Source organism: Schistocerca piceifrons, chromosome X, assembly GCF_021461385.2.
Source record: "Schistocerca piceifrons isolate TAMUIC-IGC-003096 chromosome X, iqSchPice1.1, whole genome shotgun sequence".
NCBI classification, from domain to species: Eukaryota; Metazoa; Arthropoda; class Insecta; order Orthoptera; family Acrididae; genus Schistocerca; species Schistocerca piceifrons.
Genome location: NC_060149.1, coordinates 327,930,629 through 327,946,871, shown reverse-complemented (window position 1 = coordinate 327,946,871; position 16,243 = coordinate 327,930,629).

Here is a 16,243-nt window from a genome sequence, read left to right as displayed (position 1 = left end):
CCGAATGAAGCGCGCCAAGCGGAGATACCGTGGTTTGAAGGGAACTGAGGAGTTTTTCTGGAGGAAGACTCTAGAAGATGGATGGAGACTCCGCGGACTTTGCCTTATGCCAAGTCTTCAGAGTTTGATTTATCAGTTCTCGAGGCCTAGATATGTTTCTCGCAATTGTGTCTGGGATTGTGGATACACCCCGCAGTCACAAAAGCCTGCTCCTCGCCAGTCTATATTAGCGCTTGCAGCAACACATCGTACTGCGAAATCGCGCAGATTCATTGGAGACATGGTAACCCAGCATAACAATCCGATCGATCGATTACAGGAATTTCAGCTGCTCGACGAGAGAGTTGAATGGCACAACTTATGTAAATCACTATATGAATGAGAATAATGTGAGAAGACCGCCTGGCACAGTCCAACGTCTCACAACTTTATCATGATAAATCATCTACACAGCGCTGCTGATGAAGTCAAGTTACCCTGTCACTAATAGTTGAAGTTCTTTAAATAAACCAGCACTGCTGCTCCAAATTTCGCACTGATGCATCTGTTGGTTATGTTCCGCAGATTGCACTTCCACTGTCATCCAGATGCTCCTAATACTGTAACATAAAAGAAGAGGAATCGCTGTTTTCTTGAATTATAGAAATTTGATAATTGATGAACAAAACAAAAATTTTATTAGTGGTACTAGTAGCGCGGATTGGACTTGCATTTTTGTATTTCGATTATGCAACACACAGGACAGCAGCAGCAGCAACCACAATGAGTACCGTAGAACCATCTGGAATGGACCTGGAGATCTAGATTCCATCACTACGTGCACTTTCTAAATTCGCGTGTTTATGCCAACTTAATTAGTTACTAGCTGCCGTTGCTGACTTCTAGCTGACTGATAAGATCTTCCATTTGACCTCGCAAGGCAGCGTGGAACATTTGTGTCCCTGATGATTTATAAGCAAAAATAGTAAGAAAAGTAATGTGTCTAACTTTGATCTGCTTAGCCCTTTTAAGCTGTGCTGAAATACAAAATAATCGTATTTCTATAACATAATTTTCAGCTCAACAAAATATTACAACTGAAATAAGTTTTTCATGTTATTGAAACTTGTCACAAGCTGAAATAGTATTCCAGTATAGAGACGACCAGACATCTCACAAGGTGCAACACCTGCACTGGCTACGGCGTTATTTTGTACTTGCGCGAAATCCGTTGTTGTCTTGCCGAGATTTTTATACTTTTTTGGCCGTCTTCTCTGTAATGCAGCAGGTGATAGACATGTATTCTAAATATCAAGACTTTGCTAAAGCACCTGAAGATATAAAGTGAAATGCGTTATTGATAAGCAACACTAAAGAGAAGTATGGAATTCCATGAACTACCTTGAGAGACCATGTAATGGGAAGGCATGAAGCAAAGCACGAAAAAGAAACTGTTTCATGTAGAGGAGGAAAAAATCATTGGAGAATATCTGGTTACTGTTTCTGGGTGGGACTTCTCATTCTCGGAATTAAACGTTCGGTTTTAAGCAAAACATTATCGTGACAAAAGTGGCTGGAATGAAAAGGTGTTCAAAAACAATTTCCCCAGAGAAGCGTGGGTAGACGGTTTTATTAGTCAACACACCATGCTGTCAACGAGAATTTCAAGAAATATCCCTGCTGAGAGAGAAAAGGTAACGTAGTTTTGAATAGTTGGTGACACAATTGATTTTATGTTGTTTTCTAATTTGTAGAGGAATTTTTTACTTTCTCAGTTCGAAATTATTATTATTTGCTATCCCTGTTTCAGATTGATGTTGACATTAAGGACTATTTTGCAATCCTTGAAATGAGTGTAGAAGGCCTCAGCCCTTCTGACATCCGAAATTACGATGAAACCAATTTAGCCGATGAACCTGGTCGAAATGAGTGTATTTACAAACGCAGACCCAAGTACCAGGAGCTAATAATGAACTCCTCTAAAGACGGCCGGTGTGGCCGAGCGGGTCTAGGCGCTACAGTCTGGAACCGTGCGACCGCTACGGTCGCAGGTTCGAATCCTGCCTCGGACATGGATGTGTGTGATGTTCTCAGGTTAGTTAGGTTTAAGTAGTTCTAAGTTCTAGGGGACTGATGACCTCAGAAGTTAAGTCCCATAGCGCTCAGAGCCATTTGAACCATTTGAACTCTTCTAAATCAGCGACCACTATGATGTTTGCTGGTACTGCCAACGACAAACTCCTGCCTGGAATATCGATGTAAATCTGAACGTATGTGGGTTACTTGACCACAAGGAGAGCTCCCAGAAACAAGGTATAACAGGTCGAAGTCTGGGTGGTTCATTGAAGTCACGTTCAAAGATTGGTTCCAGGTTATTGTAATATCTTGGGCCAGGAAACAGGAAGGAATGAAGGCAGTGCAGGGTGACAACCTGTCACACCATTTTTCATCCGACGTGCTAAAAATGTGTAAGGAGCACAAAATTAAATTCACTGATTGCCCTCTGAATGCCACACATGTGTTACAACCTCAAGACATGTCATTTTACACACCGCTTAAAATGGCAAGGATATCAGAACTGATAAAATAGCGTCACGAAACAGAGAGAGGACTGATTTCAGTTCCAAGGAAAATTTTCTCTGCTCTTCGTAATGACCTGATGGAGAGCATCAATCCTGATGCAGCTATCAACCTAAAGTCTGGATTCCAGGCTTGGACAGTTTCTCCATTCGAGCCACATAAAGTCTCTAATAAACCACCATTATCACAATCTGGTACGGCAGAGCCTCCAGAATCTCAGTCCACACTGGCAGTGGTGGGAAAACAGTCATAAAAATACTCCAGGGCATGAAATACGAAAAATCACGAGGAGCAAAAATGAAAAGAAAATTAGAAACTGAGTCAGGAGAAACTGTTGTCAGTACCAGTACTGAAGGCAGATCATCTCAGCCAAACGAAGAAGTCTGTCATTCTGTGTCAGCTGAGAAACTAAGAAAAAGAGAAGACAGGAGAACCAACACGAAAAGAAAACAAGTAGTGCCTCCCGATTCATGTGACAAAGATGAAGACACAACCTATTTCATTAAAGTTTCGTCGAGTGAATGGGTTGAAGAGGAAGAAAGCAACGGTGACAATGTCAATGACCCTAACCGAGGGGATTGACTTTTAGTGAAGTTTACAATTAATACACCGCTAGATTTTATGTTGGTCGCATTGAGGAAGTAGTTCCTGGAGAAGGGCTTGAAGGTCGTCACATTAGAAACTGTATTGGATGCCATTTCAGATATCCTGGGACAAAGTATGTGAGCCTTGCTGACTATGACCACAAAGAAAAAAATCTAAGTGCTCCTGTTTCCATGGAGTAACGGGGAGTTTTAAAATTTGCTGTAAATATCCAGGGCTATGATATTAATTAGGCACTTACAAAGATGTGAAAAACATTTATTACATTTGTTAAAGTTATTGTATGTTAACCGGGAACCTAGAAGAGACAGAGAGGCTCCGTCCCCGACGCAGTCCACTTCACCCCTCTGTCGCCCCACACCGAACCCAAGGGTACTGTGCGGTTCGGCTCCCGGTGGACCTCCCAGGGAACGTCTCACACCAGACGAGTGTAAACCCTATCTTTGCGTGGTAGAGTAATGGTGGTGTACGCTTACGTGGAGAACTTGTTTGAGCAGCAATCGCCGACATAGTGTAACTGAGGCGGAATAAGGGGAGCCAGCCCGCAATCGCCGAGGCAGATGGAAAACCGCCTAAAAACCAGCCACAGACTGTCCGGTTTACCGGACCTCAACACAAATCCCCCGGGCGGATTCGTGCCGGGGACCAGGCGCTCCTTCCCGACCAGAAAGCCGTGCGTTGGACCGCACGGCCAACCGGGCGGGCAAGTTATTGTATTAGTTAGTTCATTAATAGTTGTGATAATGTTGAGTGTACGCTGACGTAATTTTGTGTATGGGACTTAATTAAATATTTTCCATTAAGTTGATGAGAATGAACTTGTATAATGGATGCAGTTGACAAAAGCTGTTAAAGTCCACATTTTCGATCCTAAAATTTGTTTTAAAAATTAAAATATAACAAAATAATGTATTAGGACCTCTGATGTCAAACAGAATGTGTGCGAACGTTCATTTACGTGTACTTTTACTACGGTGGTCGATTTATCACCAGGTATTGGGTATCAGAGTCGACTGGCGCTTAAAATGTGTTTACCTCAGTGACCGTGGACGTTAATAGAAGGAAAATAACAGGAAACGACCCCTTACTTGTGAGCTATAAGATACTCTTCTCAGTGAAAATGCTGATCGCTTTGTCTGTGAAGTAGTGACAAAATACGATAAAAAGCAGGTTGGCGGTAACTTCTGCTAATATTTGCCACGTTTTTATACCTATTTTGCTGCTGAGTCAGTAACTGTTGACGTGTTCCGAAGAGTTGCGATTTACGGCGAGAAGTAGAAAGTTGTTACTTCATCCTCGTGGGATCTTGTGAACGCCGCGACCAATTGACCAATTGGTCAATAACTGAACCAGCCACAAATACTTTTAAAATGCATTATGTCGATGCCATAACAGGTTTTGGGCTATAATGCTTATCTTCGGATGACTAACATTTCCTGTCACGTTGATATTTTGACCAGCAGCCTGTCGTCTGCTTCTGCACTTCTAAAGGACTTTTGAATATTTAGAGCCACTTTGTATGTTGTTTCATTACTGAAATATACTAATGTGCCTCCAATTAGTTGGATATAAGGTGAAACAATTGTATAAAATTACGTATTTTCCAGCGTACGGCGATTTGTTTTGTTGTGGTCCTTACAGTTTTCCAGAACGATGTATATGCTGATTTATTGCAAACATCACCCATTTTCCTTCTCAAATTACTGTGGCACACTTCATAGCATTCTTAACGTCAGTGTGAGCTTCTCACATACGCTTAAACCACACTTTTGGTTTACAATGCAGAGAGTATTCATTAAGCAAATATGTAAAGATATAATTCATCCCTGTTGATGTAAACTAAGCAAGGAACATATATGGGATGTGCATCACGACAGTAACAAAAAAATGCTTGTACTATAAGAATGAACTTATTAACAAAGGACTTCAGGACAAGTGGTTTCTAGCAAGTTTTATTTTTCCAACAACTAGCAGTGGGAATTTTAAGGTAATATTAAAAGGCCATCAGATTTTCAACTATAAATTAGACACATATGCTCACACATTGAAATACACAGAACTTTTGAAGATCATTAGAGTTTATACGTTAGCTGAAGGCAATACTAAATTATAGAGGTGAAGGGTGGGACGAGGGCAACACATTCGCTCAGCATTAGAGTTAACACTTACGTGACTTAATAATGGCATCACAAACAAATTATTTCAGAAATAAATAGCGGCAAGGTGCATTGTATCATTGGAACATACCAGGTCATGTCTGTACATTGGGACTCTGTTTGAGAGCATTGTTTAAGTCGCGCGCGCAGCGAGTGCTGCAGAGTTGGTGCTACCAGCTACCAGGCGGTTGAGCGGTGGCTGGGCGATGCTGGCAGTGCTCGCCTCCGCTGGGGGCAGGTTGACTGCTCATTGGGTTTCTCGCGGGCTGGTCGTCACGTCAGTTTGCAGTAGCCGTCAAAACTTTCAATTTACTTTTTACTTATTTGCGCATATGCAGCGCCAACTGTGTTAAACAGAAGGCCGCACGATGTGTCACATGAAATATAGTTTGATTACGAATCCAATGATATAAAGATATGATCTGGAAATGACATGTGGAAGGAGATACGGAGGCAAATCTATCTCAGTAAAATTAATACACTAATTAATTATTATTGATTTTTAAAATATTTACCTCACCAAATAGATCGAGCACTCAGTTTGCAGGTATGAGTAAGAGAAATCGAAGTATCTACTAACACGATCATTAACTTTCATTATTAAGCTGTGAGAGCAATTGTAATTGGAAAATTAAATGGAATCAGCATGTCGTGTGAATGAAAACAGATACACTGACAACATGGCGTTATCTGTTGGCGGCAAGTAAAATTCACTAAACGCATCATGTAGATGTTAAGATATATTATTTTATTCCCCATTCTTATTGTTTTATGCTAAATTAGCATAGATTTGCCAAAAAAATCCGAAATTCTTTAATAGTACACGAACCCTAATGACAGCAGAGGAAAGAGGATACAGAATTCTATAAAAATGAAGTGGTATTCATATTTGTATCATAAATAGTAAAGGTACCACGAGAATAAACAATTCTCACCATTGCAAGTACAAATTGTAAATATTTAAACTTTGATTTGAGGGTAGAAGTATAGCACCCGGAAATTATTAAACACATATGTTTATAGTGTGAAGTTGTAGTGCACTGCTAATTGTGAAAACGTAATTTTGATCAAACTTTTGTATAAAAAGTTGTTTAAAAGGACTGGTGATCACAAGAAATCCTTATGTGATGTGAGTGGGCGAACTTTTCGCGGATAGAGGTGAGGAGATTTGGACAAGGGCGACATTTCTGTGGTGGGAATGAGCGAGCCATTATAAGATCGATGTCCAAGTTCCTCGAACACTCGACATGTCGTGCAGTTTCCGAAATGCTCGGGCCGAGCCTCTGGGCCATCAAAACCTTCCCTTGCTCAAACTCATATACAAGGTGATTATAATTAAAGTTAATCTTTCAAACCGCTGTAGAAATAACACCACTGGTCAGAATGACGTCAAATTGCAACGGAATATTATCGGAGAAGGAGGAAAATGTATTGCAGAAGAAAAATAAATAGTTACAAAATGCAGCAATAGATGGAGCTGTAAGCATCATAATTTAACAGCGGTCGACTACAAATGAATAATAGAACAATGCCTAAGGTGTATGTTTGACGTTAAACAAACTGTTCTTCTCACTGAGCATGGGTGTACATGTGTGATACTGTTAGTTACGTAAGCGCGTCTACCATGGCAAGGTCATATTTCATCGGGTGGGAAAAAAGCGGTTTCTAAGTGTCCTGAGGCCAAAAACCGCATAAAAAGCATCATTCACATCGGTTTTTAATTGTCCTGAGGCTAAAAACTGCCTAAAAACATGACTCCCATCGGTTGTTAATTGTCCTGAGGACAAAAAACGCATGAAAATCATCAATCACATCGGTTTTTAATTGCCCTGCGGCCAAGAACCGCATAAAAAGCACCAATCAAAATCAAATCGGTTTATTAATTTCCATGTCGTCTCGCAAAACATGTTCAGTATGCTGTCCACCGTTTTCTACAACACTTTGAAACCGAGAAACAGCATGCACCACAACTGGTCGAAGTTTTTCCGGAGACACGTTCAGAATGTGTTGCGCAATGCGGCTTCCAATGCAACTAAATTTGCAATAAGAACGCTGAACACAATATCTTTCACTTAGCCCCACAGCCAGAAGCCACACGGATTAAGATCAGGTGATCGGGACGCTCAGGCTGTAGGGAAATGATGGCTGATAATTCTAGCATTTCCGAAATAGCGCTTCAGCAGCTGCTTAACTGGATTTGCAATATGCGGATGTGCGTCATCTTGCATAAAAATGATCCCATCCACAAAGCCACGCTGTTGGAGAGCTGGAATGACGTGGTTGCACAAAAGACACTCATACCGCTTACCAGTGACCGAACAGGTAACAGGATTGGAAGCACCTGTCTCTTCGAAAAAATATGGCCCTATGATAAATAATGCTGGAAACCTGCACCACACAATGACATTTTCAGGATGAAGTGGTACTGGTTGATTTGCATGTGGATTTCCCGTTGCCCATATTCGACAATTCTGTGTATTAACATATCCTGTCAGATGGAGGTGGGCTTCGTCTGTCCGCGAAATCTTCCATGGCCAATCAGTGTCCACTTCCGTGCCAGCAAGAAATTGTAAAGCAAAGGTCTCTCTCGCTGGCAGATCAACAGGAAGCAACTCGTGCACACGGGTAATTTTGAATGGATAGCAAAGAAGGGTGTTTCGTAGGGTTTTACGCACCGTGCTCATGGGTATGTCCAGTGTTCGGGCGATTCTCCATGCAATACACGTTTGCACTCCACCACTAGTCTCCTCCTGCATTGCTGTGGCCACTGCTTCCACTGACGTCGAATCAATTCGTTTCCTCCCTCTACCAGGTTGCACATCATAAGAACCCATCTTTTCGAATTTCCGAATCATTTCCTCCAGACCTACGGTAGTCATCAGCCCAACGCCTTTTTTCAAACCTTCCAGTGCCCCGAATTTTTGCGGAGCGACGTGTGCACAGTCATCATTCTTGTAATGCAGCTCTACAAGCAGAGCGCGATCCTGCATTGATACAGCCGTGGTGAACGTGGCAGACGCGAAAGGAGGAAAAGCCGTATACCCGGTGTGTTTATGGCAACTTCATGGGGTCGTGCGCATGACAGGTGTTTTCATACACGTATTCTGACACATGCAGCGCCATCTATTGATCAATTTTCACACTATTGTTTTTCTTCTGCCATACGTTTTCCCCCTTTCTCCGATAATATTCCGTTGCAATTTGACGTCATTCTGACCTGTGGTGTTCATTTATAATCACCCTGTAGAACGCGCACCCTCCCTATTGTAAACACGGACTGCACGCTCATTAGTACTAGCTGTACCGTGCGTCTGTCTGACTAGCAGTCATTCCTCACCAGGTGACGCTGCTATCTCCTGGGCGAGTTTATTTTGATAGTAGGTCGGTGATCATAATATTCAGGCTGTTCAGTGTAATTGGTAAGAACTGGTCCAGCAGTTATGTGTTTCAAATATCTCGCATTCCGTGGAACTCAAAAATATTCCGGCGCTGTTGGGACTCTGATTAATTTTGCACAGTGTTCGACTTAGTCTCAGATAGGTAGTGGGACTTGGAAATATTCTGGCACAGTTTGGACTGTGATCATTTTGCACTGTGTGTCACTGACAGTGTTGTGGGGACTTAAGAGAAATTTCTTAACTGACCGGCATAGGACTGTGAATCGCTGTGTCGATTAGCCAGTTTAGTGGTGAGGGTATGTCAGTGAATTTACGGAAGTTGGGTTGGGTTGTTTTGGGGAAGGAGACCAGACAGTGAGGTCATCGGTCTCATCGGATTAGGGAAAGACGGGGAAGGAAGTCGACCGTGCCCTTTGAAAGGAACAATCCCGGCATTTGCCTGGAGCGATTTAGGAAAATCACGGAAAACCTAATCAGGATGTCCGGACGCAGCTTTAAGGCAGTGAACACGATCTGGTGCTTTCCAGCCACTTTATTGATTTATCAGATTTATGTTGTAATGTTATCCACTACTAGGGGCTCGAGTAATTTTATTAATTCAACATAATAACTTGTATCATCAGGTTAGTGGATAATTAATTAGACACTAAACTATATGTCAGAATTTAGATCATTTGTAGTTGGATAAGTGATTTATAACAGCAACTACATTCAGCCTAGCAGATCTTGGAGTTACGACTATTCGACAGTAAATATTTTACAGTTCTAATCAACTTTAGAGCGTCGCAAATTCGGAAAAAGAAGTTGGCCTCTAGACTAACGTGTAGAGAGAGAGAGAGAGAGAGAGAGAGAGAGAGAGAGAGAGAGAGAGAGTGTCTGAGTCTGCTTATGTATTCTGTTATTAAATAAAAAAGTACCTCGCTTCATGCTTTAGTAAGTGTTAAAATTAAACGGTTTGTTGTTAGCCTACCCTGTGCTGATTCTCGTGACTGTTACCTTACTTCTACAGGAGTCGTTAAGATGTTACCTAGTTCAGGAGCTTTTCTATTGCACTGAGGATGTTATTATACAAATTTCTGTCTGTTGGGGGTCCATGTTGTGTTTATTAGGCAGAAATTGTCTGTTAGCTAACAAACAAACAGTTATTACCCCATCACCCACAAACAATTTCTCTATAATTTCTTCAGGTTGTTCACACAAATTAGACACAGCGTAGACACCCAAAAGTCAGACATCTTTGCGAGAATTTCCTCACTGCAACAGGAAAACACCCGCATTAATTACCACCCTAAAGACTGCTATAGCAGAAAAGGAACCGATACCAAAATCGACTCACTGAGAGTAGGCTAATAACAAATCTTTTAACTTTCAACCCTACCTAAAACGTGCTAAAAGGAAACTTCCGTTGATTAACTTTTGAAGTAACCTGTTTATGATGTCGGTAGAAAGCTACATAAATCTCAACAAACGATGACTAAATATGTTACCCTCATTCCACCCTTAATCTTTTTAATTTTTGCATTGCCCTCGAATAACTTATGAATTTGAAAGACCACCAGAATTTCTGTATACTTAAATATGTGTACATACAGGACGTGGACAACTCACTAAAACCATGAACATAACACATTAAAATACCTAATACGGTGTCAGAAACCTGTTGGCATTCAAAACAGCTTCCAGGCGTCTATGGAAAGGATAAATACAGGTCCTGTTCGGTTTCCAAGGAAATCGCATATCATTCTTCCTGAAAATTAGTGGCAAGATAATGATAGAGGTCAATACGGATCACACATCCTTCTCTCAAAAGCAGTCCACTAAGGCTCGAGCGAGCGGTCTGTTTATATCAGACATTACAAAAACATTGAGCAATGTTCTGATTTTCTTTCTTTTGTTGGTGTTTTCCTTCGTGAGTAAAGTGCACCACCATCTTCTTTTGTCACGAGCCGCCACTGCAACACACTTTAAACCTGTAGGAAGCAAGTCAGCAAGTCTCACAGTCACTGCTGTTTCCTTGGAATGTGCACCACTGTTGCTCCACCTAACAGCTTCTACAGTGAAATTCAACAAATATTTTGCCTACAATTTACGCTACTCCATAAGTGGAGGCATTATTCGTAAATAGCATCTGTTGTTGTTATCACCTTCAATCTGAACACTGCTTCAATGCAGTGCTCCACACGAATCTGTCACTTGGAAACCTCTTCACATCTGCACAACAATGGTTGCCTACATTCATTCGAACTTTCTTAGCGTATTCATCGCTTTATCTCCGTGTACAGTATTCAGTTGCCACTATTACCTTATTAGCAGTTTATTGATACCTAAATACGTGTCCTATCAACGGATTCCATCTTTTTGTCAAGTTGTACCATAAATATCAAGCCTTCCACTCTCCCATTTTGATTTAGTACCTCCGCATCTTCCTGTAACATGGCAATGTATGGAGCAATTTTTACAATTTATTTAATGATCATTTATATTGATATAATCTGAAACAATTACACTACCGTTCTCTGTAATTATCCGTTTCGGAATTTGGCTATGTGTTTGACATAGATAAAACCTGCCCACACTACAATTGCAATCCATAGAAAATAATTCCTTTATCTGATTCATTACAGACAGTGACATCAGATAGAAAAATCGAAAATGGTAGCACTTCGTCAGGTGATATTACGTCGCCCTTACTCAAAAACTTGAGTACCATTCAAGCTTTCAAGCAACTGGCCTAAAAATTTATAGTCATATTGTTGAAGCACACACACACACACACACACACACACACACACACAGTATATACACTCCTGGAAATTGAAATAAGAACACCGTGAATTCATTGTCCCAGGAAGGGGAAACTTTATTGACACATTCCTGGGGTCAGATACATCACATGATCACACTGACAGAACCACAGGCACATAGACACAGGCAACAGAGCATGCACAATGTCGGCACTAGTACAGTGTATATCCACCTTTCGCAGCAATGCAGGCTGCTATTCTCCCATGGAGACGATCGTAGAGATGCTGGATGTAGTCCTGTGGAACGGCTTGCCATGCCATTTCCACCTGGCGCCTCAGTTGGACCAGCGTTCGTGCTGGACGTGCAGACCGCGTGAGACGACGCTTCATCCAGTCCCAAACATGCTCAATGGGGGACAGATCCGGAGATCTTGCTGGCCAGGGTAGTTGACTTACACCTTCTAGAGCACGTTGGGTGGCACGGGATACATGCGGACGTGCATTGTCCTGTTGGAACAGCAAGTTCCCTTGCCGGTCTAGGAATGGTAGAACGATGGGTTCGATGACGGTTTGGATGTACCGTGCACTATTCAGTGTCCCCTCGACGATCACCAGTGGTGTACGGCCAGTGTAGGAGATCGCTCCCCACACCATGATGCCGGGTGTTGGCCCTGTGTGCCTCGGTCGTATGCAGTCCTGATTGTGGCGCTCACCTGCACGGCGCCAAACACGCATACGACCATCATTGGCACCAAGGCAGAAGCGACTCTCATCGCTGAAGACGACACGTCTCCATTCGTCCCTCCATTCACGCCTGTCGCGACACCACTGGAGGCGGGCTGCACGATGTTGAGGCGTGAGCGGAAGACGGCCTAACGGTGTGCGGGACCGTAGCCCAGCTTCATGGAGACGGTTGCGAATGGTCCTCGCCGATACCCCAGGAGCAACAGTGTCCCTAATTTGCTGGGAAGTGGCGGTGCGGTCCCCTACGGCACTGCGTAGGATCCTACGGTCTTGGCGTGCATCCGTGCGTCGCTGCGGTCCGGTCCCAGGTCGACGGGCACGTGCACCTTCCGCCGACCACTGGCGACAACATCGATGTACTGTGGAGACCTCACGCCCCACGTGTTGAGCAATTCGGCGGTACGTCCACCCGGCCTCCCGCATGCCCACTATACGCCCTCGCTCAAAGTCCGTCAACTGCACATACGGTTCACGTCCACGCTGTCGCGGCATGCTACCAGTGTTAAAGACTGCGATGGAGCTCCGTATGCCACGGCAAACAGGCTGACACTGACGGCGGCGGTGCACAAATGCTGCGCAGCTAGCGCCATTCGACGGCCAACACCGCGGTTCCTGGTGTGTCCGCTGTGCCGTGCGTGTGATCATTGCTTGTACAGCCCTCTCGCAGTGTCCGGAGCAAGTATGGTGGGTCTGACACACTGGTGTCAATGTGTTCTTTTTTCCATTTCCAGGAGTGTATATCTCAAAAAGTTTTGCATCACCCCAATTCCCAGAACTCCTGTAGATAGACATTAACTGTGGATATTGTATCACAGACATAGTCACAGTGACTGTTCAGAGAGGTCACTAACCCCACCCAAAGATGTAAACAACCATCCGCGGGCAGCGCCTATTAGACGGATAGGGTCCGACAGCCGATCATTTCCAGTCATTCCACCAGGAAGGGGGTACACGGCTCTTGTTGTCTGTAGTTAACCATGACTAGACGGTCAATACCGCGGTTTGATCACGTCGGTCGGCCGGGGTGGCCGAACGGTTGTAGGCGCTACAGTCTGGAACCGCGCGACCAATGCGGTCGCAGGTTCGAATCCAGCCTCAGGCATGTATGTGTGTGATGTCCTTAGGTTAGTTAGGTTTAAGTAGTTCTAAGTTCTAGGGGACTGATGACCTCAGAGGTTAAGACCCATGGTGCTCAGAGCCATTTGAACCATTTTTTTCGATCACGTCCGTATTGTTACTTTGTGCAAGGAAGGGCTCTCAACAAGGGAAGTGTCCAGGCGTTTCGGAGTGAACCAAAGCGATGTTGTTCGGACACGGAGGAGATACAGAGAGACAGGAACTGTCCATGGCATGCCTCGCTCAGGCCGCCTAAGGGCTGCTACTGCAGCAGACGACCGCTACCTCCGGATTATGGCTTGGAGGAACCCTGACAGCAAAGCCACGATGTTGAATAATGCTTTTCGTGTAGCCACATGAGGTCGTATTACGACTATAACTTTTCACAATTTTATTTTATTTATTTATTTATTTATTTATTTATCGTTCCGTGGGACCAAATTAAGGAGAAGTCTCCATGGTCATGGAACGAGTCAATACATGAAATTATAATACGATATTAGAAACAGATAAAATGAAATATAAAAAAAACATATTCAGGTGACAAGTCGTAAGTTTAAATGAAGAAAATCAACAATGTAACACTGGAATTTGCTTAATATTTTAGCTCTTCCAGGAGCTCCTCGACAGAATAGAAGGAGTGAGCCATGAGGAAACTCCTCAGTTTAGACTTAAAAGAGTTTGGGCTACTGCCAAGATTTTTGAGTTCTTGTGGTAGCTTATTGAAAATGGATGCAGCAGAATACTGCACTCCTTTCTGCACAAGAGTCAAGGAAGTGCATTCTACATGCAGATTTGATTTCTGCCTAGTATTAACTGAGTGAAAGCTGCTAACTCTTGGGAATAGGCTAATATTGCTAACAACAAACGACATTAAAGAAAATATATACTGTGAGGGCAATGTCAGAATTCCCAGATTTTTGAATACGGGTCGACAAGAGGTTCTCGAACTTACACCACATATAGCTCGAACAGCCCGTTTTTGAGCCAAAAATACCCTTTTTGAATCAGAAGAATTACCCCAAAAAATAATACCATAAGACATAAGCGTATGAAAATATGCGAAGTAGACTACTTTTGGTGTTGAAGTGTCACTTATTTCAGATACTGTTCTAATGGTAAATAAAGCAGCATTTAGCTTCTGAACAAGATCCTGGACATGGGCTTTCCACAACAGCTTACTATCTATCTGAACGCCTAGGAACTTGAACTGTTCCGTCTCGCTTATAATATGCCTATTCTGTCTGATCAAAATATCGGTTCTTGTTGAATTGTGAGTTAGAAACTGTAAAAACTGAGTCTTACTGTGATTTAGCATCATATTATTTTCCAGAAGCCATGAACTTATTTCATGAACTACATTATTTGTTACTGTTTCAATATTACACACAAGATCGTTCACTATGAAGCTGGTGTCATCAGCAAACAGAAGTATTTTTGAATCACCTGTAATACTAGAAGGCATATCATTTATATAAATAAGAAACAGCAGTGGCCCCAGCACCGACCCTTGGGGAACGCCCCACATAACAGTGCCCCATTAGGACTGAACATCACTACCACTCTCAATATTGCGGAGAATTACCCTCTGCTTTCTGTTCTTAAAGTAAGAGGCGAACCAATTGTAAGCTACTCCCCTTACTCCATAATGGTCCAACTTCTGCAGTAATATTTTGTGGTCAACACAGTCAAAAGCCAACGTTAAATCAAAGAAAACACCTAGAGTTCGCAACCTTTTATTTAATCCGTCCAAAACCTCACAGAGAAAAGAGAAAATGCATTTTCAGTTGTGAAACCAATTCTAAAACCAAACTGAACATTCAACAGCAAATTATGTGAATTTAAACGCTCCAGTAACCTTGTGTGTACAACCTTCTCGATAACTTTAGCAAACACCGATGGCATAGAAATAGGTTTAAAATTGTCAACATTATCCATGTCTCCCTTTTTATAAATTGGCTTCACTACCGAGTACCTTAATCGGTCAGGAAACTGACCACTCCTAAAGGAAAAGTTACAGATATGGCTGAGAACTGGGCTAACATACATTGAACAATACTTCAGTATTCTGCTAGATACCCCGTCAAATCTATGAGAGTTCTTGGTCTTTAGTGATTTAATTATTAATTCAATCTCTCTCTTGTCAGTATCATGGAGGAGCATTTCAGGTAACAGTCTCGGAACACTTTTTTCTAAGAGCGCTATATGATTCCCTGTTGGGACTAGGTTTCTATTTAGTTCACCTGCTATATTCAGAAAGTGATTATTAAATACTGTACATATATGCGACTTATCAGTAACACGGACATTCCCACTACGCACTGATTCTATATCCTCGACCTGTCTCTGCAGACCAGCCACTTCCTTTACGACTGACCATATAGTTTTAATTTTATCCTGAGACTTAGCTATTCTATCTGCATACCACATACTTTTTGCCTTCCTAATAACATTTTTAAGCACCTTACAATACTGTTTGTAATTGGCTGCTGCTTTTAGATTTTGACTGTCTCTAACGTTTTGATAAAATTGCCACTTTGTTCTACAAGATATTCTTATCCCTCTAGTCAGCCACCCAGGCTTCCGGTTTGTGCTAGTACCCTGTTTTAAACGTTCTAACGGAAAGCAACTTTCAAAGAGCATGAGAAAAGTCTTGAGAAAAGCATTATATTTATCGTCTACTGTATCAGCGCTATAAACATCTTGCCACTCTTGTTCCTTTATAAGGTTTACGAAGGTCTCTACAGCAACTGGATCAGCTTTCCTGAACAGCTGATGACTATATTTAACACGTGTTGCAGCAAAAAATCTTTTAAAGTTAAAATTTGTGCATCATGATCTGAAAGGCCATTCACCTTTTTGCTAACAGAATGCCCTTCTAGTAATGAGGAATGAACAAAAATGTTGTCTATGTTTGTTCTAC